The sequence below is a fragment of the Paroedura picta genome, chromosome 7 (assembly GCF_049243985.1).
Source record: "Paroedura picta isolate Pp20150507F chromosome 7, Ppicta_v3.0, whole genome shotgun sequence".
NCBI lineage: Eukaryota > Metazoa > Chordata > Lepidosauria > Squamata > Gekkonidae > Paroedura > Paroedura picta.
This window is the reverse complement of record NC_135375.1, coordinates 110,734,325-110,755,775: the sequence shown is the minus strand read 5'-3', so window position 1 is coordinate 110,755,775 and position 21,451 is coordinate 110,734,325. Positions and strand designations below refer to the sequence as shown.

The 21,451-nt window shown below is 45.4% G+C and overlaps 2 protein-coding genes across 5 annotated transcripts in view; one reads left to right on the top strand and one right to left on the bottom strand.

The window, feature by feature from the left end:
- Nucleotides 1-21,451, top strand: part of RPS24 (ribosomal protein S24) — a 324,293-nt gene that overhangs the window by 224,792 nt on the left and 78,050 nt on the right. The window lies entirely within an intron of this gene.
- DLG5 (discs large MAGUK scaffold protein 5) overlaps nt 1-21,451 on the bottom strand; it is a 124,392-nt gene that overhangs the window by 98,021 nt on the left and 4,920 nt on the right. The window lies entirely within an intron of this gene.

Genomic DNA, 21,451 nt, shown 5'->3' with positions numbered 1-21,451 from the left:
CTTTCCGCCTCTGAACGATGAGCTTCTTCACAGGCATAAGAACACGAGAGAGATCACGTTAAGACATGAAGGTCACTCCATCTTCTTTCCAACCAATTCTATTCTTTTAAAAAATTTTATCCTTCAGTTACGTCTTACCCAAACACAAGTTATTCCGATAAGCTCATAATTTTCTTCTCTTATTATGATTTCCGGCTCCTCTTGTTTTTTCCCCAAACTGTACTTTAACAGGAACACAAGACAGTCTAGTCCATGCTTCCACCGCCCCCATCCATCCGCCCATCACAACATTCTGGACCCCACAATTTTGCAGCAGTTTCTACCCCCAGTCCAACAGTTCAAAATCTTCTTCATCAGACCCACACCAAATAGACTCCCACCAACAGCCATAAGATGCGGCCCATCACATGCCAAAAGATGATTAAATATTTACATTTAATCAAAATATTATTCTCCCTCTTATTTCTCTAGACCATCGTGGTACTCTGTAGCTCACAGGCAGAAGAACGGCAGCTTAAAAATGAACACATTGCCATTCAGAAGGCCTAGAACTGTGCCAGGCAAAAACCATAATTTAAGAAGAGCTATTAACAAAAGGGCTGGATTCAGTAGCTCACTAAATACTGGGAAGCTGGGGATTTCCCAATGAAAACATGTCAGAGGACAAGTCTGTAACTGCTGGCAGCAAGAACTTTGTCACATGTGTGGCTCAAGCTGTTTTCTAGTAAATCAGACCTGAACAGCTCGGAAAGGAACATAAATGTTGCAACTCCTCCAGCACGTTCGTGCAGAACCCTGAGCTCAGAGCTTCCTATCTACAAACCTGTACCCATTATTAAAACACTAGCAAAAATGACAACTGCTTTGGCAGGTGAGATGGGGGCACACAGACAGAGGTGGTACATGCTTGTTTAGATATGCCATGCATCTCTGTGTACTGTAGGTAGGGTCCCCATTGGCCCGCTTATGGTGGGAGACCTCCAGGCAATTGGCTCAGCCAATTGGCCAATGGAGGCCCACAATCATTCTGGAAAGGAAAAATGAAAAGAAAAATAAGGCATTGGCTACTTACAGGAAGTTCTGACCATGGAGTCTCTGGTGATTCCTAGAGCTACCTAAAAGTGACCAAGGTAGCCAAGGGCCTATCTTTATTTTTAATCTTTAATGTTGACTTCCCCGACCAGTCGCCAGGCAAGCCTAACTACAGGCCCAGGGGCATACTGAACCCAATCTCTAGCATGACCAGAGTCATGAACAGGAAGTAAAGTTTTTTTACCACCACAAAATCTCCAGACATAGCACTTCCCTATTCCTCCCACGCAACCAACAGGCAACGCTTTGCACCTATAAAGAAGCAAATAAAGAGAAGAAAAGTAAATCCAAGACTTCCTGTCAGGAGTTAACATGACTGGGGAAAACCAAAAGAGAAAAAAACCCAACCTAAAGATCAAGAAGGAACCTAAAGGTTAAAACAGAATGCAGCTTTTTAATACACAGTGCACATAACAATAGAATTAAAAATGACATACAAAGGAACCACTAAAAACTCAAATCAAACAAGATGAAGTTGCACACTCAATTCCGAAGAATCACAATAATAGTTATAGCCAGTGACCCAACATGTTTTGACTCTGAGGGCCTTCTTCAGTGGTCAAAACTGTATTAACACACACATAAACTTTAACTATATTGACATAAAATAGCTTTTTAATGCCAAGAAGACTGCATATGAGCCAAAAAATGTAAGCCCCAAATAATGGTTGTAAATCAATTCTGCATAAACTAAAGTGCCCACATTGATCAGGCATGGTAACTAAAAAACACCATTCTGTCCTGGACCTTAGTTAAGTTCCCAGTGTGTGTTTATCTTGATCACCGTTTTTATTTATTTATTATTATTATTATTATTATTATTATTATTATTATTATTATTATTATTATTATATTTATTACCTGCCACTCCCAAGCAGGCTCATGGCGGGTTACAGGTGTCCATTTAAAACTCTTATTAAAATGTACAAGAAGATACCGATACAATAAAAACCAACAACCCAGCAACATGGTAGAGAACACCCCCTATCTCAAACTCCTATTACTACTTCCAGGGGGAGGCGGCAGGAGAGACAACCAAGTTGCAGCTAGACACCAAGGGGCCCATCAATCCTCCCTCGCTGCCCCAGCTTCAGCCGTAGATCCAACCAAAGAGCTCCATTTTGCAGGCCCTGCAGAATTCTGGAAGATCCTGCAGGGCCCACAGCTCACCCGGGAGTCCATTCCACCAGGTAGGGGCCAAGACTGAAAAGGCCCTGGCCCTGGTTGAGGCCAGGTGTGCTTCTTTGGGGCCAGGAATGACCAGTAAATTATCACCCGCAGAGCATAAGGCCCTGCGGAGGGCACAGGGTGATAGGCGGTTCCTCAGGTATATAGACCCCAACCCACGTAAGGCCGTGAAGGTGCACATGAACACACACTGGGAATTTAACCACTAGGCTTTGCTTTTCATTGTACTTTTTAATGTGCTAGCATGGCATCACGTGAATTGTCAAAATGGGAGCCTACCCTGGAAGGTTGGAGGAAGGATGAAACACATTTTTTTTATTATTATAATGTATTTGGAACAAAATATTTCAGTAAAAAACACATTTGAACAAAAGACTAAATAGGACAGTAGAAGAACAAAGGTTAGAATTGTTTGATAGCATCAATGTGCTTACATATACAAGGCCTAATTAGGAATCCCCCAAGTTTGTAGAAGAACCTTCCTTTTGTGCAAATGGTCCTGACTGCCTGATTTATGTAACCGCTGATAGACGCCCCCCTTCACCATTAAAGAACTCCCCTCCCCCCCCCAAAAAATACAACGAAGAAAACTGCAAGCTACCTCGCCAATAATGTGCCATTTTATCAAGCTTGTCTCACTTATTTAATAACATGTCCCAAAGATTAAAGGGGTTCTGGAAACACAGGCACTTAGACTAACAACCTGTAACTAGAAAGACAGGTAGATGCCTTGTTAGATTCAGCCCCGCTGCACATAGCTCATGCCATGATTTTAACAAGGTTGTCTGTACATAACTTAATTTTCCCGAGGATAAACTGAGGGCAAATCCCACATGGCAACTGGCTTTCCTGCTTTGATAAAGCAGGGCATGAAGTATTACGTAGATTGCTAGTATTGCTTGCACTGATGTTACATAAACATCTTTACACAAATACAAACGTGATGTCTTCCTATGTCAAACACATGTAACCACAACTGTTTGCCATGTTTTTTTGCATTCATACATTTGCACCTGGATTGGGCTGCGTTTATTTTTTGACTGTCATTTTTCAGTTAGGGTGTATTGGACCCAAAAAACTTCAGGATTCCCCAAAACTTCCTCATCTGAATGCCTTACCGGTATTTGGATACAGTATTTTGGAAGGAACCCCCCCCCCCCAAAAAAATTTCAGGTCCAGTACACCTGGTTTAAAAAAATGCAAAAGAAACTAAGTCTACCATAGAGGTTTTGTCCCCAAACCAGAGCATCCCTGATGTCACTAATGTACCTATATCACTTCCGGGTGATGTAACAACGTCATGTTTACTTCCTGTCCTTCTGTCCCTCCTCCTGGTTGGTCCCCCCCCCATTCCCCGCTGGCTGGTCTGACCACCCAGGCAACTGTTACTGTAAAACGGAGGTCTTGCACCTGCTCCATTGAGCTCCTCATTCTGGAGCATCTGGACTTTGAGGGGAAACAAGCAAAGGATTCCAACATGACAAAAGAAGCCTTTCAGATGTTTTGAACTGAGCCAATCCTATTTTTTAAATCTGAATTTTGAAGTCTTAGAAAGTCTGAGGGCAACATTGCAAGTAATGCATTGGAACCTTTTGAAATAACGAAACTCCAGACTTCTGATTAAGAGAGTAAACATGCTTATTTGCTTGCTCTGAGAGGCTGAAATAAAAGCCAAGCAAAATCCTCATTTTCAACATGATCCAATAAAGTTTGCACTCTTGCATTTCTTGTTCACAACCCATGTATTTGTTTCATGTATGGAAATGATACGGGGAAATTACTGCTTAATAAAGTAATTCCAAAGGGTATGCTGAGTTTTGGAGCAGTCTTATCCGTGAAAACAAGATTACTCCAAAGGAGTAAGCAACATTTAAGATTGGCAGCTTCTCTATCTAGCAAAGCCGTCTTGGCACACAATCTCTAAAAATCCATTGTTTATATAGCAAACGCTTTCCCTGCAGGTATTGGGTCACAAATTCTGATCTGGGTCAAAAATTAATTTTTTTAAGAATGACAGCTCTTATGCTTTCAAAGCAACTGCTACAGGAAGTCCGTGTGGTCAGAATGTAAACCATAAAGGAGAAGTTGTCTGTATACCACAAAAAGAGCAATGACTTAGAAAACCACAAGAAAGTTCTGATTTTGAAAAAGATTTTCAATTTTCACTGCAATACCATCTAGAACAGCATGAAATTAAAGGCAAGGTTTGAAATATCTTTTTTTGCTGTTTATAGAGAACATGGGTCACAAACACGAACTTTCACACATTACACCATTAACCACCATGCTTGTGTGTGTATCAAGTCACTTCCAACCTATGGTGACCCTATGCATAAATTACCTCCCAAAAATCCTCTCGTTAACAGCCTTGCTCAGGTCTAACCAAGTTAAGGCCATGGTTTCCTTGACCGAGTCAATCTATCTCCAGTTTAGTCTTCCTCTTCTCATGCCGCCTTCAACTCTTCCTAGTGATATTGTCTTTTCCAGGAACTCCCATCGTCTCGTGATGTGATTGAAATACCACAGCCTCAGTTCAGTCCAGCCTTTTTGAAAATATTTCTCAGGCTCTGAGGAACCCTGAAAGTGGTAACATGACCCTTCAGAGAAGTGGGTGCAGAAGTAAAGTGTGGGAGCCAGCCAATCCATCAGCCCATGGTTGACGGCTTCCATTGTGGAGAAAAAGATGAGGCCTGTAGAGCAGGGGTAGCCAACCTGTGGTCCTCCAGATGTCCATGGACTACAATTCCCATGAGCCCCTGCCAGCAAATGCCTTTTGTGGATATTGAGGTGTGCAGAGAAATAATAAGTTAGCCATTTGAACATTAAACCACCTATAATTCATTGTTTCATTATTTCTCACTTCTCCATTAAACGCTCCATAGCAATCCATTTTACCAAAAGTGTATTTAAAATGAAGGAAAAGAATGAGACCACAATATCCCTTTGCATGTGGTACCCAAGCCACACAATCTAACTATTTAAAAACACAACTAAGAACTGGTCCCCATACTGCCCTAACAATGGCCGGTGTTTTGTAGTCGCAGCCACCACTCAGGATCCAAAAAGTTGGGGGCCCCTTATGTTAGTGCTGTGCCCATGTTCATGCAAATATTCATAGGCAGGGCCCTGGCCCCTCCACCGGATGGTTCATTCCTCCACAGGTCATGGTTATCAGAAGCTACACACTCTGCCAATCATAGTCTACAGCTGAAAACTCAGCATACGAGGGCAGAACTGCAAGATGGATCGAGCAATTTTCGACTCTCAGACCTAAGCTTACTAAGGTGAATCCAAGGAAGGGAACCATTTCAAGGAGAAAATCTGCAGGTGACAGTAGGGACATCAGCCCCCCCCCCCCCCCACTCCTAGGCCCCAGCTCTCCCCCGCCAATCAGCTGGCTGGCGAAGGGAAACACTGCAAAAAAAGGAGCAAATAGACAACATTTTAGCAAGTTGCCTATGTGACTCGTAAACAATGTAGGCACGTCGGGACAAAGCTTATTCTACCATAGAGTTTTTGTCCAAAAACCAGGGCTTGGCCCTGAAGTCACATGGGGTCATCACAGCAGGGGAGATTCCCCGCTCCAGGGATACTTGCCCAGGGATACTCCAAGCAAACTTCATAGCTGCTGAGGGATTTGGATCCAAATCTATCACACAGAGAAAACACTATTCCAGAGCTCATCCAAACAGTTCAAGGGGGCACATGAGCCCTCTGAAGTAAAGAGACAAACCACTAAGACTAAAGCTGGCTTACAAATATGAACGGTATAGGCTGGGCCAACTCAGAACGCCTCTGTCGTTCTAAGGTGATCTTCATCCTCTTAAAAAGTTGGGACGCAAAACAGATGCAGACTCTTCGATTCAAAAGCCATTTTTAAAAAATCATTTGATTAATCCTAACCGTGGCATTCATGATGAGATGACAAGTAAAAGGAAACCCGGATTATTCATGCGATCATTAACCCTGGAGGGGCTGAAAAAAATGGAGAATGCAGGGGGGGGAGAATATGCAAAAATACAAACCACTCGCCAGGCTCCTATGGAAGGTATGCAAGCCAGAGCCATCGAATGGCCTGCTTGATTTCTAATTACGAACCCACAGTGTAATGAAGCTCAAGTCGCCGAGATCCCAACTGACGGGCTCCAACAAAAAAAAAAAATCGTTCAGACACAGCAACCTGCTGACAATGCACTTTGGACAGCCAAGCACAAAACAAAAGGCCTTTTGTTCCACACTAGCGGGGACACACAGTGGCTGAACCAGTTGGCCTGCTGCTCTACGCTGTCCCCGCTGTTACGGCACAAGAAGGATTCGCTGTGACCTTAGCAGAAAACTAGTAAATTGGCGTAGAGTTGCAGAGAGCTCTAATAGGTCACTGAGAAACCGTAGCAAAGCTGATTCAAAAGGGTAGCCGTGTTGGTCTGAAGTAGCACAAGAAAATCAGAGTCCAGTAGCACCTTTAAGACCATGCATGTGCTTTGTTGGAGGCAGTGGTAAGGGGATGGGGTGGAGGGAGAATCTTTCCAATAAAAGCTGGTTTTCAAGCTTTCTACTCTCACAGAATTCTTCCAGATAGGCCAGAGAATGCTGGCACCAAAGCCCAGCAGTGAGAGTATGCCAGTATGCCATATCAGCAAAGTATGCCTCACCTAGTAAATGTGAGGAGATTTGGTGTACTGGGGGGGGGACTTCCCCACCCCTTCCCCACGATCCCTCCGCGCACCTAGAAATTCAAAATATTTGTCAGCCAGCTTGTGCGCAGCAGTAACTGGTGGCAGCTTGCAGGGTGTGGTCTATACCCTGGTAACACGGACACAGCCCAAATGGAAAACTTGTGAAGAGCAGCTAGTAGGCACAAGAACATCAGAAAAGCCCTGCTAGATCAGACTGGAGGTCCATTGAGTCCAGCCTCCTGTCACACAGTGGCCAACCAGTTCCCCCAGATGGCCAAATGAACAGGGCAGAGAGGCCAAGGCCTTCCCCTTATGTTGCCTTCTAGCTCTGAGAATCAGGGGTTTACAGCCTCCAATCATGGAGGTTAAGAACATCAGAAACGCCCTGCTGGATCAGACCCATGAAGGTCCATCTAGTCCAACATCCTATCTCATGCATGGGCCAACATGGGTCATAAACACCAGGGCTCTCTCCTGATATCACTTCCTGGAACTATGACTTGGAGACTGTCTACCTCTGAATGTGGAACACTCTAGGCCTTCAGAGGCAAAGAGGGAAGGCCTTATTTTCTTTTCTATCATTCTGTCAGGAAGGCACGAACCAGAGCCTTCTTCTTCCTGTCTCCTTTGGTAGTAGTAACCCAAGCCTCAGTTCATGTAACTCCAACAACTATGTTCCATACAAGACTAAGAAACAGACCATGTAGCCACTCTGCACACTTCCTCTCAAGGCCGTATTAGTAGCTGCACTCCTAAGCGAGTAAGCCACAATTCCTTGCTGAATACGTAATTTTTGAATTCTATAAGCCTCAATGATACAGGATCTCAGGTACCTGCTAACAGTTGCTGTGGATGTTTTTGTACCCAGGTTAAGTGGACTGATCGAAACAACCTCTCTGCCTTCCTGATACTCTGTCCTATTGAGGTACATTTAAAGTGTCCTCTGGGCATCTAATTTGTGCCATTCCTTCTCCTTGGAATTTGGGGAGGAAGGATAGAAAGACAGTAAGGAAATTTTCTTGCTAGGATTGTTCAGCGGAAAAAGGAGAACAAGCCAACAAAGAACACAAACAAAATGGACACCGGTCAGAACACTGCATGACTGAGGAAGGCGGTTTGGGATCATGACAACAGCCATGCCATGCGATCCCCAAGAGCCGGACATGACTGAATGGATGACAACAACAACAACAAAATTTTCTTACAAAATGTGGAAAGATGACCTGACCTGAAGGTTGGGTCAGTCTTGGGGACCACCCTATCTTTCTGAAAAATGCAGAGATCTTCTCTGACTGATAAGGCTCCCGGTTCTGGAACCCATCTAGTGGACCTAATTGCAACTAAAAATAGAGTTTTCATTCTTCATGTTTGCAATGGTACCTGTTTGAATGGTTCAAAAGGTGGCTGAGTTAGGGATGTGAGGCTCAACCTCCACGAGAGTAACCTATAAACCTGGTGAGGAGCTAGCTGCTGCCCCCTTCAGGAACCTCACTTTGTAAGGGTACAAAGATAGGAACCCATTGGATTGTTGGAATGATAACTGCTATGGCTGCTTTAAGGCCAACAAAGTTTTACCTTGATGAGCTTTTGCGTACAATGCCATAGAATGAAATTGGTAGTCCTGAGCTTTAAAAAAATCACTGAGATGTTCAGGGACTTGGACCTCCTGAACCTCTTCCTTGTCAATGAGAAACTCCCCCGTCATCCCTGTCTTGGGATTCCCTAGCTGAAGAATCCACCTCAGAGGATGGATGCACCTGGAGCATTTCCTGAAGGCCTCAGTAAGCCAAGAGTGTCCAGCGCCCATGTCTGGGACCCTAAGTATAAGAGAAAAATATTATGGGGGATAATAACGAACATAGCCCCCATCCCCTTTGTGGAAGTTACAAATCTCCTCGCATGTAGTTGGCCTGATTAAGTTCTAAAGGACTCTGGAATCCACAAGGTACCCAGTTCATTTACGCATCCCATCCTGAGATCAAGCACCGAAAATGGCGATAGGGACAGATGGCAAGAAATAGCTGTCAAGAAAGGTTTTTTTAACCTGAATTGAAGCATTAGCTTTCAGCTCAGAAAGGATAAGGAGACAGGCTGTGGGAAAGAAGTACGAAAGGTAGGTTGAGATAAGGAAAAGAATGCAGAACTTTCTAGCCAGCTTCCCTTAAGGCAGGAGGGAAAACTGGAGAAAGGTCAATTCCTGCCGGGAAACCAGAAGTCAAAGAAAAAGAATTTGCCTCCTGTCTCCCTAGCAACAGGCGAGAATCAACCTGACACAGATGTCCCCCCCCCTCCCCGAGAGAACATCCCACCTACCATGACGTATTGACTTAAAGCACTGGGTTAAAAACTGCTTTGCTAAACCAATTTTGTGAGGAAATGAAGGTGGGCACGAGAAATAAGCAAAAGGCATAATGAGGAACTGAACCATCTCTTCTGGCAAGGAAAGCAGCTGGAAAAGGCATCTCAGGGAGCGGGGGAGAGGGACAGCTTGTAGTTAAGATCAAATAGGCAATTAGAAATAAGTGACAATATGTGACCAAAAGAAAGCCAGCCTAGGACTTTTTTTCAGCAACTAAATTAATCTGTTCACTGCAACTTCCAAATATTCAGTTATGAGCATGTCTTTCGGGAAACCCAATACGCCAGGGGTGGCCAAACTGAGTCTCTCCAGGTGCCATGGACTACAATTGCCATGAGCCCCTGCCACCATAATCTGTTAGTAGGGGCTCACTGTAATTGTAGTCCATGGACATCTGGAGAACCACAATTTGGCCACACTGGCAATAGGCATTGCCCTGAAATATCATGCTATCTTAAAGCAAGATGGTTGAACTCAAAGCATCACACTATTTGCTCTTGTACATCTGACTTGACGCTAATAGTAGTAGTAGTAGTAGTAGTAGTAGTAGTAGTAGTAGTAGTAGTAGTAGTAGTAGTAGTAGTAGTAGTAGTAGTACACCAAGCCAGGTTCAGACAACACACTGACGCTCACACAGTCAGATGTTTTCATCTTCTGCAGTCCTCTTAGAATGGCTTCTGACTACAGAATTCTGATCAGAAAATTGTGATGCGGAGTTCAGTCCACCCATGGAGACTTATGGATCCTGAGGGCTTCCCTGAATGCTCTGCAGGACCCGATGCCTCCCGGCGACTCATTGATGGTCTTGGTGACAAATTGGCACTCCGGCTCGTTGGCCGCTTTTGACAAGATTGCTCCCCGATGGTCTCTCCACTCTCGCCTCAAATAGGCTCTGGGGTGTACAGCAAAGCCTTGGGAGAGGAAGAGGGAGGTGAGACGCCTTGAGCAAGTGTGGAGGAAGACTCATGATGAAGTAAAGAGAACATCCTATTTCGTGCTTATGAAGGCACATGAGTTGGTGGTGAAGTTTGCAAAATGTGAGTTCTACATGACATCCATCATATCCACAAGCTTTCACCCAGCCTAATATCAGGCCCAGTTGATCGGGAGTTATGGACTGGGCTATCATCAATATGCCGATGACTCCCAGCTCTATCTCCTAATACACAGCCAGCCCAGCCCGCTCCCCGCTATTTGGAAGTGCTGACAGGCTGGCTCAAGCAGAACCACCTGAGACTCAACCCTTCCAAGGCAGAGGCAGAGGTCCTAGGCAGGAGAGGTCCAGACCAGGAAGCTTGTGTCCCTTGCCTGGACGGGGTTCAGTAGGAGATCTCAACCCGGGCCAGGAATTTAGGGATGCTAATCCTGCTTAGCTTCTGAGATTTCGTGAGATCTGGCTTTCCTGGATCATTCAGAATCAGGGCCCTACCAAGCCATCTTGTTTCCAAAAAAGAGTCTAAGACTCTTTCACCTTTTTCTCCAACCCTTGATTATCCTGGTAGCACTGCTGCATGTTTTTATCAAATGTTTTTATCAAACTACCTACTATGACTCCAAGATCTCTCAGTCTATGCCAGTTCAAACCTAATCAAAATGTATTTATATAATGTTAGGACTCCCTAGTCTCACCCAGCATGTATCACTTTATACTTACCTATAGTGAATTAAATTTGCTATACTGTTGTCCACTTTTTTGCCTAGAGCTCTTCATGGTCCATCCTGGTTCTGACCTCTTCAATGATTTGGTAACATCCAAGTAAACAATATCAACTGAATTTCCATTATGTAGTAAGCCTGTCATTCTGTCAAAGAAGAAAACCAGGTTGGTCCGGCAGGACCTGTCAGAGACAAATCTCGGCTGACTTCCCCAGTTCAACAAATTGTCCTTCAGATGTTTGCATCTGGTCCATTAGCTTCCCTGCAACTGAAGTCAGACTCACTGGCCTGTAGTTTCCCGGGACTAAGGTTCCACAAGCTCACCAAAGACTTCTTTGAGCACTCTCAGGTGCACCCCATCTGGCCCTGGGGACCTGAACTCACCCAGTGCAGCCAGGTGTCTCTGAACAACCTCTCTGTCCATGTCAACCTGCCACTCAGACACTATCCCTTGCCTACCACCATCCCTGGAGCTGTCCATGTTCTTCTGGGAAAACACAGAGGCCAAATACATACTGAGCCTTTCTGCTTCCTCTCTGTCCTCTGTCAGAGTCTCTCCGTTCTCACCCAACAGCGGGCCTGTTGCCTCATTCACCTACATTTGCTCCTCACATAACTGAAGAAGCTTTTCTTGTGATAGTGGGCTTCCTTGGCTAGTTTCAGCTCACTCCCAGCTTTGGCTTCTCTGATGGCTGACCTGCAGTGCCTAGTAAGCTGCAGATATTCTTCTTTAGAGGTCTGTCCTCCTCTGCATCTCTTGAACATTTCCTTTTTCTTCCTTAGCTCCTCCTGAAGTTCTCTGTTCATCCAAATAAGCTCCTTGGATCCCCTACCGTGTTTCTATCTTGCTGAAATAGTCTGATATATTTCTGTCTTTGCTTGTCTGGTAATTTGCACTTCTCCCTTCTGCTTGCTGAAGTAAATGTTCCACGCTTTAAATGGAGCATCCATACCTATTAAGGCTTTCTTAACTTGGGTCATTAACCACACAGTCATCCTTTTAAACTTGGTAGTACCATTGGGATGCATTCTCTCTGGGCCTCAACTGGTAGATCTGAAATACTTTCCAAACATCTTGGAAGAATCTGACACAATTATGCTTTTCAGCTTCCTTCTTATTTCCCCTCATTTTTGCAATGTTACGTCTTTTGCAATAAAATGTTTTGGACTTTGGGGACAACATTTGATTCACGTGAACACTGAACATTTGTCAATGGAAAAATGTGAAAATGTTATCTAATTATCTTAACCCCGCCCGCGGCACCGACTAAATAAAGCCGTAAGGGCTTGGGGGGAGGAGTTATGGCGGGCTCTGTACGGGATGAGGAAGGGTGCCGATTGGCCCCTTCCTCCGGACAGACCATTGGCGGGGCCAATCGGCAGGCGCGAAGCGTCAGGCCGCCATGTCCTGCGTGCCGGCAGCATGCCGACATGCTGGCTGCAAGTACCTGATCTAGCGCCCGCTGTACTGTAAGTACAGCGGGCTTGATTCCTAGTATGTATATATTACCCTCCCTTGCAGCTCAGAGCGGTTTACATAGAACACAGGGTAAGTACTGATTGGCCCGGCCCCAACAGCACCGCCTTCCCTTGTTAGCTGCTTGCCCCTCAACTCACAGACGCCTTCAACGCACGCCTTGAACACAACAGCCCAGTCGGTGGCACCGACAACAACCAGCCTGCCCAGCACTCCAATGAACTCAACAAGGTGCCACGGCAGGAGGGGGAAATGCCCGGCACCTTCCCCAACTTCAAAAGCCCACCGTTGCCTCCGAGCTGCTCCGATAGCCTCTGAAGTGTCACGTGGACTGCTGCCACCCCAACTCCCAAAGCCCCACTAGTGGCTCTGAGCAGTCCTTCACTCTCCGCAGGCTGAAAATATGCCCCCAACGGAGAGAGAACCACCCAGTGCATTCCCATCCCGTGCTGCCCAACGTTCGCCAGCTCTCTCAGCCCACGCAGAAGCCCAGCTCCCCCACCAAGTGACAGCCTGCGTGGCTGATGCCCAGCTGGCCCAGCCCCTGTGCACTTGTGCTACAGTTAGACGATGCGCCCCCACCACGGCTTACGTGCTGGGTGCCGGGCCCAGGGCACTCTGCTCACCACTGCACCAGCCCTCCTGCCGCCTCACAACAGAGCAGACAACTCAGCCGGGGAGAACTGCTGCCCTCCCCTGACCCCCCCTCACGAATCCAGCTTCACTCTGACAGGTGCCCATAGCCACCGCATCCCAGGGCCCCGTGCATGCCTCCCTGCCACCACGCAAGTCTCTGGATGGGCCCCAAGAGGGCAGGGAGAATGCATATATAATTATAATACGTAGAGAGCTAATTTGTCCTAAAAAGCAATACAGAATTTACTGGACAGTCTGTCAGGACAAGCAGCTTTTTTCAAATTTAATTTATATCTGCATATTTCCCTCAATGTTGTTCCTTCTTTTTTTTTTCTTTGAAAAGATCATTCCTGTATCTTCTGCTATTCTACCTAATATATTTCTGAAATTCTAAATTCTTCAATAATTGATTCTTCTATTCTAAAAATTTCCCCTGTACCAACTGTTAATTGCAAGATTGCTTTCTCTGACAATTTCTTGGCTAATAATTGGCCCTATTGTTTACCCGATTTTCCCCCAAATTAAAACACAGTTTACTTTTTTAAAGTACTTTGGCTGCTATATGTGCATCAAATAATTTATCCTTACTGTTTAAAGCATCTAATTATTTTAAATCACTCCCGGTTTGATAATATGTAGGAGGATCTAATTTCTCGATTGTGATAAGTTTCACTTCTCATTTGATTGTTATATTTATTTATATTAAGAGGCTTGCAATTCTTAAAACTACTAAATAAAACGTACAAAATGTCAGATATCATTTGCAAAAGAGGGTACAAATCGTCTGAAAGATCTGAAAAGATCAGATGAACCCATTTCTAGAGGCCATCTTTGGAAATTTGCTGCGAAAATAGTATGATGAATTCATAGAATCATAGAGTTGGAAGGAACCTCCTGGGTCATCTAGTCCAGTGGTCCCCCACCTTTTGATGGTTCAGGATCACCTCCAGGGGTGGGGAAGAGCCAGCAGCCCGCATGTGCGTTAGCGCCCCCTGGTGGTGAAAACATACATGTGCGGCACCTCCGCGCATGCGCGTTTTCACCACCAGGGAGCGCTAACACGCATGCATGGCAGCTTCGCGCATGCACGTTTTTGTCCGCCGGCGTGCCAGTGCTTTGGCGGCTGCTTCTCTCACTGCAGGGGGGAGGCAGGTGTGGCCGCCGGCAGCCCATTACTGAAGCCTTCACGGCCCGGTACCGGGCCACCGACTGGGTGTTGACGTCCCCCGATCTAGTCCAACCCCCAGAATTATGCAGAATACTCACAACACTATCGCTGATCCACTGTAACCTGCCACCCCTTTAAGTCTTCACAGAATCAGCCTCTCTATCAGATGGCTATCCAGCCTCTCTGTTTAAAAATGTCCAAAGATGGAGAACCCACCACCTCCCGAGGAAGCCTGTTCCACTGAGAAACCACTCTGTCAGGAACTTCTTCTGGATGTTTAGATGGAATTTCTTTTGAATTAATTTCATCCCATTGGTTCTGGTCCATCCCTCCAGGAAGTATCCAAAACTGAAGTATCCTATAGCAAATCTACTACACTATTAAAGTCCTCAGGAAGCAGAGTTGCCATCTTTAAGTTCCCTGTGAATTTGGACAAAACAGTCTTTTTATTATTGGATACCAACCCCCTAATTAGTTATAATGTTTCACTATTTGCATTAGCAGCAAGGAAAATTCAAGCCAAACTTATGCCACCGGAGAGCTAGAAACCTGAATTCTTATTGTCTTTTATTATCTATGGACTACCGCATGTATTGTCCTAATTCTTTTACTGTTTTTATATCAACTGATATGATATTGATTGCATTGTAATGGCCTATGGCTGGAAACAATAAAGTCTTATACATTATACATCTTTAAGTTGGAAAATGCCTACAGGATTTGGGGGCAGAGCCTGAGGAAGGTGTGGTTTAGCCTTTCATTAAGAAAGAACCTGCTAAAGATGGTTCACAGATGGCATCTGACACCCTTAAGGTTAGGCAAAATTCATAAAAAATAATAACACCAGATGTTGGCACTGCAGCGAGAAGAAGGCAGACTTCCTTCACATGTGGTGGAAATGTGATCGTGCTTACAACTTCTGGGTACAAATAGTCCCGATAATGACAGCTGGCCTAGAGATAGAAATTCCACGTCGTCCAGAGACAGTGGTATTAAATTCTCTTCCTACTACTTCAGGTGAATATAGGATCATTGCTTTGCATATGATCACAGCTGCCAGACTAGTATAGGCTAGACAATGGAAAGGAAATATCACTCCTAAAATCCAAGAGTGGTTATCGAAAATACAGGAAATGTATACCTTAATTAAATTAACTGCATACCGAAACAATAAAGATACAGATAAACTGGATTCTATATGGTCTAAAGCAGTGGTCCCCAACCTTTTTATCACTGGGGACCAGTCAACACTTGACAATTTTACTGAGGCCCGGGGTGGGGGTAGTCTTTTGTCAAGGAACATTGCCGCCGCCTAAGCCCCTGCTCCATTTGCTTTCCCACTGGCGCCCCTGACTTCCCGCCACCCGCTGGGGGGCACTGCCAGCAGCATCTGCACAGTGGTGGCCGCTGCAGAGCACCAAAGGTGAACTGGAGAGCCAAAGTTGAGCCAAGTACCAAAGATTGGCAGGGCAGCAGTATGAGGAGGAGGCGCCGCGGCCTGGTACCGACTGATCCACGGACCAGGTACCGGTCTTTGGACCGGGGGTTAGGGACCACTGCTCTAAAGCAATACAAAAAATGTCAACACTAATATTTTAGGATGTAATTTTAGGATTTTTTATTATTTGCATAATAGAGTCTTGTATAGTGTACTTTTAATTATTTTCCAACTCTGAGTTGGAAAATGCCTGGAGGATTTGGGGCTGGAGCCTGGGGAAAGCGGGGTTTAGGGCAGGATGGGACCTCAGCATATAGTCCACTCTCTAATTTCAGGAAATGAAACTAATTTTTCCCTGAGCAATTCTCAGAAAACGTTTTTTCAAAATTATACCAGTACCAGTTTCAGCATCTGATCCAAATCAGGCTGAGAATAAATCTGTAAAATAATTCCTTAAATAATAACCACACACACACACACACACACACACACTCCTCCTTCCAAACAACATCCGAAGCTTGCTGGATCCTATCCCCTGTGGAGAAATTGCTTCAAAAGCCAGAAGGGGAATGCTTTATTTAGATCACACTGGACCACTACACTGATTTATCAAATCTGACAACTGCCTCGAGAGGGGCAGGAGAAAAATCAAAATCAAAATAAAGCCACAAATAAATATTAATGTGGGGAAAATTAACTTTAGGGATTACATTCTTATATTTGCTAATAATTCCAGTTTAAGGAATATGAGTCAGGTACTTCGTGCCGGATATTGCATTGTACTACAACAGCAATTTCTGTTCAAAGTAATTAAGAATCCCCTCCCCCCAATATGTGGCTCGGTGGTCTAAGAGTTAGAGGAGGACCAAGAACAAACCATAAAGGTCTCCTTTGCTACAATGTCCACAAAAAACTAACAAAACTGCATCTGCCACCCATTCAAAGCCATCCGAAGTTCAGCCTGCAGCAAGGCAGACCAATCCCATGACCCATGAACAACCTTGGCAAGAACATCTCTTCACACATGCCCTATTTCCCCAGGCATCTATGAAGCTTCAAAACAAGCAACGCCTTTTAAAAACTTCCATCTGCATTCAAATCCACTGCTCCATAATGAGGTGTACATCAGTGTGTACATCTGACACCAACGCAACTCCTTTTCATCACTACCCAAAGGAGAGAGTCAGCTGACATCACAAAGCTCGGGAGGCTGGGACACATCTCTACGACGTTTCCCTAAACTGAACTACATAAGGGCTAAGAATTACATTGCCATGAGAACCTGGCAGCCCAAGAACTTGGAGCAACACACGTTCCACCCCCTCCCACACTGCCAAACACGGTTTTCTGTCACTATCATGCCACTCAACATGGTTACAGTACAGTACATGGTTACATACAAGTTCCGGTTGAGCACGGAAGATTGCCACGTATCCCTTTGGCCAAGAATTTCTCTCTCAGCTGAAACTTCCTGTAAGGGTTGCTTCAAGGGGGGGAAATAAATGAGGCAGCAGGAAAAGGCAGCACGAAGACCCAATATGAGACAGGGGACTCAATCAAGGGAGCCACAAGGGCCCCGGTTGCAAGATGTGAGCAAGGTTGCTAGTGAAAGGCCATTGAGAAGGTCACAGATTGATGGGCACTGAACACGCACCCAATTCTCAGCTGTAGGAAGAAAGGGAGCATTTGATCATCCATTGTCAAGGACATCACACTGTAAAGTTAACAAAGTTTGATCCCCTCTTCCCATCCTTGAGTTCCCATCCCATTAGTTGAGTAGTTATTTTTTGCTTCCAGACACTGTAAGTGACGGAATCGCAGGGCAGATCTGCAGATATACTAAATTGTGTGAAAGCTAAAAATTAATCCATACAGTGAAAAAAGTACAGTGTGATTAGTGAAAACAGTCCCTATATAAAGTGTGTAGTACACCGGGGGTCATCAACCCCCGGTCTACGGACCGCTGCCGGGCCGCTAAGGCCTCCGTAACGGGCCGCCACGCCTGTCTCTCCCCCCCCCTTGCAGCGAGAAGCTCACCAGGCCGTGAGAGAAGCAGCCACTTCGCTTGCGGCCCGGCTAGCATCTTGCTGCTACAGGGAGGGGGAAGAGGCAGGCGTAGCCACCTGCACACCAGCGGACACAAATGTGCATGCGTGGAGCTGCACAGCATCTCCACGCATGCGCATTTTCACCACTAGAGGGCGCTAACGCACATGCGCGGCGCCCGGGCCACAGGCTCTTCCCCACCCCCCGGAGGCGGTCCACAACCCTAAAAAGGTTGGAGACCGCTATAGTACACTGAATTCTGACCACTGAAAAATCAGTAATACAATACATAATACAGCGAGCTATGACAATTAGAAAGATATAGGAACGGATGGTCTGCCAGCTACTTAAGACCCGCATCTTCTTCAGAATTGTTTCTGCTACAGAATTGGTTTTAGACAGGCGTGCATTGTATAATAATATTGACCACTGAGGAAGACCCATGAGGGTCAAAACGCATTTGGTCTATCCATGTGCAGTTAGATCTCTATAGTTTTTACTTTGTTTTAAACATTATATTGGTGCACTTTAATAAATATTTGTTATAATTTTTTAATATTATTCCACAGCTCAACTTTTGAGTTCCTTCCTTCTGCTACAATTCCTTCACAGAACGGACCTGAACGGTTTTTGTACATCGTTATTTATCAGCTAAGTAGAAGATTAACACGAGCCTCTTGTGGCGGAGAGTGGTAAGGCAGCAGACATGCAGTCTGAAAGCTCTGCCCATGAGGATGGGAGTTCGATCTCAGCAGCCGGCTCAAGGTTGACTCAGCCTTCCATCCATCCGAGGTCGGTAAAATGAGTACCCAGCTTGCTGGGGGGTAAACGGTAATGACTGGGGAAGGCAAACCACCCCGTATTGAGTCTGCCATGAAAACGCTGGAGGGCGTCACCCCAAGGGTCAGACATGACTCGGTGCTTGCACAGGGGATAATTTTACCTTTACCATGAGAAGATTAAGAAGTGTATTTTAATAGTGTATTTAAATCACATATCTGTGATCCAATTTCTCATGTATAATTCTGAAAACCTTGCATATACTGGCCTAATACTAAAGAGGCCAAGAGAGAGTAATTAAGTCCTGTTTGGGACTGACTGAACTAACAGGGAGACCGCTTCAGTCTTGCTGCAGTTGAATGCCACATGTGCGCCTTAACTCTATGACAGCGTACAGCCACGATTCACACAGACACTGCCTACAGGCACTGAGAAGTGGTGACATTCAACTGAACTGCTGTCACTGGAGACGGTAAAAATGTCTCACATCTTCAACGTAATAGCCATTGGCCTCCAGTAATACAAAAATTTGTCAGAATTGCTCAAGATTGTCCAAGCTTACCAGATTTTTATATCAGTCTTTCGCATCATGTGCCGCACATGGAAGGAAGACCCAGACAAGGGGCCAGTTTGGATGAAGGGCATGATAATGGAGCACCTGCCCTAAGGAATATAACGTTGCATTCCCACCGTGGAGCCAGAGGTAAGGGGTACGGTTCCACCATCCTCCCCAAGAGCGATCGAGTTGCAGTCAACTTATGGCCACCCCTGCTGGGGTTTTCAAGGTAAGAGATGCTCAGGACTGGTCTGCGATTGCTTGGCTCATGGTAGGAACCCTAGACGTCCTCAGGGGCCTCCCATCCCATCTCCAACCCAAATGCTAATCAGGTACAACCCCACTTAGCTCCCAAAATCTGAGGAGATCAGCCTAGCCTGAGTCATTCAGGTCAAGGCATGAGATGTTTAGACTTTCCTAATGGTCTCCCATCCAAGTGCTAATCAGGGTCAGCCCTGCTTAGATTCCAAGATCCAACAAGATTGGGCTGGGCTGGGCTGGCTCATCTAGGTCAGGGCACCATCCCCTGGGCGGATTTATTGCGCAGATACGTTAATTTTTGAAAACTTGCGGAACAAGACTGCTAAAACAATACGCGAGCGACTCTCATTTCCAAATTCGCCCTTAAATCTTGCAAGGACGCACAATGATTCACAACAAGCCAGTTTTGGGCTTTCATGCTTCGGAGCTCCCGATTTTTAATTTAGGGATGCGGCAGCAACTGCAATGCAACACCGCCATGACTCAGCACAACAAAGAGTTGTCGGGAGTTATTTGGGGCCAATACCTTGCTCGGTCATCCAATATTATTTCCTGTTGGCTTTCACAGCTGCCCTAGCTGTCAGACACAGGGCCCTAAATTTAGTTACATTGCTCTACCTTTGACTCTGCTACAGCGATTAAGACATCCTGTGTAAACTCATGAGGGAGTAAGTGAAATAAAGCAGTAAGTGCAACATATTTCTAATAGGGCATATCTCAAAACAGGCTGTAATAGTCCCACCACCCTTGCTGTTTCTTTTGTTTGTGTGTCATTCGTAATCTGTCTAGCAAGGGGTGGCCACACTGTGGCTTTCCAGATGTCCATGGATTACCATTCCCATGAGCTCCTGGCAGCCACCCTTGATCAGTTTGGCCACCCCTGATCTATAATTACTGCCAAAGGATAGTTGCTACAACCATTAATTACACTGGCTTCCAATCCACTCCCAAACACCATTCAACGTATTTGTTTTGACTTTTAAACAAAGTTGAGGCCTAGTGGCATGCACAAAAAGCTTATACTCGGAATTAAACTCTGTGGGTCTTAAATGTGCCACTGGAATTTGTTCTGTTGCTTCAGACCAAGACTGTACTCACCTCAAAGTCCTACATAGCTTGGGATTAGGGTATCTGAAGGCCCGTCTTCTCCCATGTTTTCCTGCCCAGGAATTAAGATTACATGGGAAGCCCTCCTGACTGTTCCATCAATCAAAGAAACTTGTCTAGGGAGTACAAGAGAGACAGGGCCTTTTCAGTGGGCAAAAGGGAGAGGGGGCAGAGGAGAGTGATCTAGGGCCTGGGGACCAAACTTTCTGAGGAAAGGCTGAAGGACTTGGGAATGTTCAACCGGGAGAAAAGGAGGCTGAGAGGGGACAGGATGGCTCTCTAAGTATCTGAAAGGTTCTCACTTGGAGGAGGGCAGGGAAAGGTTCCTGTTGGCAGCAGAGGACAGAACCCGCAGCGATGGGTACATGTAGAACAATATCAGCTAGGTATCAGGAAAACCATTTTCACAGTCAGAGTAGTTCAGCAGTGGAATGGGCTGCCAAAGGAGTTGCTGAGCTCCCCATCACTGGCAGTCTTCAAGCAGCACCTGGACAGCTACTTCTCCTGGATGCTTGAGGCAGGGGGTGGGACTAGATGGCCTGTATGTCTCCCCCAACTCTATGATTCTATGTTCCTAGAAAGCTTCAATTTTAAGAGGATAAGAGGAGCCCAAGTGAAAAATGCCACACAACACTCTCGGTCTTCAATCCTCATTCAAACTATACTCTTGTTTGAAAACTTTCCTAATTTCTGTGCATCTCTTAATGTCACATTTTCCCACATTTGAGTTCTTATGCAGGAAGTTGCGTGGGGGCTGCAGCTATCAGCAAGCAAAGAAAGGTTTAACAATCTTCACCTGTGCGCCTCTTTTGTTTTTAGAAACAGATTGCCGGTCTGTTTTCTATACGAATATGGTGGATCCCAAAGAACATCATAAATGTGCTAAATGCACACTCAAGACTCCCTTTTCTTGGAAACCCCATTCCAGCTGCAGCTGTCCTCATATAAGGCGAGCAGAACTGCTTTGTTTCCCAAGGAACTCTCCTGGACCCCCATGCTCACAAGCCTCTC